The sequence below is a fragment of the Genypterus blacodes genome, unplaced genomic scaffold (genome assembly GCF_046128005.1).
Source record: "Genypterus blacodes isolate CSIRO-AG114 ecotype Tasmania unplaced genomic scaffold, CSIRO-AGI_Gbla_v1 ptg000471l_1, whole genome shotgun sequence".
Lineage (NCBI taxonomy): Eukaryota > Metazoa > Chordata > Actinopteri > Ophidiiformes > Ophidiidae > Genypterus > Genypterus blacodes.
Window position 1 is genome coordinate 40,202 of NW_027467237.1, and position 2,299 is coordinate 42,500.

General features: G+C 49.3%; 1 protein-coding gene across 1 annotated transcript in view; it reads right to left on the minus strand.

Moving 5' to 3' along the window:
* Positions 1–1,737: 1,737 nt before the first annotated feature.
* stx1b (syntaxin 1B) overlaps positions 1,738–2,299 on the minus strand; it is a gene marked incomplete at its 5' end in the record, with an annotated part of 4,720 nt that continues 4,158 nt past the window's right edge. Inside the window, one exon of the mRNA XM_076139878.1 lies at positions 1,738–2,299. This exon is cut by the window's right edge and continues 393 nt beyond it.

Below are 2,299 nucleotides of genomic sequence, written 5' to 3' on the forward strand. Positions count from 1 at the left end.
GGGGCAGACAATCATGCAAACGCCACCAATCTCAACTATTTGCATGCCTTTATTACTATTGTTACACACAACCAGAGGGGCGGGGCCTGTGGGGGGAGGATGATGCTCATCATCCTCATTTACGCCACCAAACAACTACAACCAAAACGGGAAGACTGGGCGGAGCCTGATGGATGAAATGAATCAGTGGCGAAGGAAGCTGCTGCTGCTGCTGCTGCTGCTGTGTGGCCCCCTGGTGGTCACATTGCACATGTAGCCATGCCTTCAGTCAGTGACATCACCATTGATAGATGACCGAATGTAGCAACTCTGACATCATTACTGGGGGCGTGGCCAGAGGGGAATGTTTTGGTAGCTTCAAAATAACTCAAAACTCTAACGTACGTGTGTGTGTGTGTGTGTCTGGTGTGTGTGTGTGTGTGTGTGTGTGTGTGTGTCAAAGGGGTTTGATTGTGGAGGCAAGGAGGTAGATTTACACACACACACACACACACCGCCCACTTTGACCTTAGACATGTTGTTGCTGAAGCTCTGTAGCTGCTAAGCTAGCTTGTAAGTTCTCTAAGCTTTTTTTTGGTTATGTTCATAATCAACTAAATTCAAGGAGAGTCTGGAGTTTAAAGTGGTTGCCATGGAAACACAGAAGCTGGGCAGCAGTTTGTTGGTTTAGTTTTTCCGATGTAACACGGATGCTACTTCCTGTTTGCCCCCCCCCCCGCTCACACACACACACACACCGGAATCCAAATGCTGCATTCAACACACACACACACACACACACGTGTTAAGTCTCATTGAACACATGAACAACACAACATGCTTCCTCTAACATGACCATGACATGTAACACGTTTGTTGCTGCAGTAACGACCTCATTATTTTCCGTTTGTCTGGCTGCTAATGAATGAGCAGCATGGCTACAGGCTGTTTTATGATGCTAATGATGCTAATGCTAAGTGTTGTTGTTTCTGTGTCACATTTGTTTTGATGAGTGAAAATATGTTGAATCCGTTTCTGCAAAAGTTCCAAAGTTTCTACATCTACAACTAGCAACTCTACGGCATGCTAACACCATCTAACAGCAGAGTTTCATTACATGTAACATGATAAAGCACACGGCAATGTGTGTGTGTGTGATGTCTATATTACGGCGTCCATTAGCACACAGCTACAGATGAATGTTTGTGTCACACACACACACACACACACGCACACACACACAGGCAGGAGGGGGGCGATGGATGGATGGGGGGGGGGTGGAGTGGCGGCGGGTCAATACGTCACGTGACACGTCACAGCAGCACCACGACACACCAAGCAACAAACTAACAAACAAAACAACGCAACTTTATCGCCGTGACGATGGGGTCAGTTTGATGTTTCTCCTCCAGTTTGTTTTCATTTTCTTTGTTACTTTTTAAAGCGTTCTCTTCATTTTCTAGAGGCTTCCTAAAGAACAGTTTTGACAGCTCGGGGGCGGTGCCAACGTCTACAATCAAATCTCGTTCGATCTGCGATGAGCCGCGACTCCTGGATTCTTATTGGCTGTCTTGAGCGGGAGGGGTGGGACGAGCCGCTTCCTCTTAACTAGACTGCATAGTTTGACTCCTCCTCCTCCTTCCCACCTCCCACCTGTCAGACAAACGGAGCCCGAGGCCCCGCCCCGCCCCTCCCCCCGCTCTTTGGTTAGACGCGTGTAACAAGAAAGGAGGCCGTTGCCATGGAAATCTGCCACATCCATCCACGGCGGCTGGATCAGCTGGTCGTCCCACGCCTGCATGTTGAACCTTAACACGCCCCGACACGTGCGTTTTGAGATCGCGTGGTGTGCAGTGGGCGGGGCTCTTCAAAGCTAATTAGATAGCCAGGTGACAGGAGTGAGCGACCAATTAGAGGCAACCTGAAGTGGCCCCTCCCTCCCACAGAGAGGGGAGTCAAGCTGCTAACCAAACACCGCCACGTGCTGCAGCCAGGGGACGCTCATCCTGCAGGACACTTTCCAGTGCTGACAACCATCTAGAACCCTCAGCTTCTCTTTTTCTAACCACCTGGACTTCCTGTCTTCTAGAAGCTTGGATTCCAGAACACAGGAGGTCTGTGTGTCCTGCAGGAGAGCTGAAGGTGCAGCCGACCGCACGGGGACAGGAAATGAAGACAGAAGCTAAAGCGGCGTCACCGTCACTGTCCTGGGAGAGTCCCGAAAAACGGAAGAAACGTTAAAAAAGAAGAAAAGAAGCAGAACAAACAAGTGAATGTGAGATTATAGCGGATAAGTTCTTTACAGGTTTCTAACCGTGTG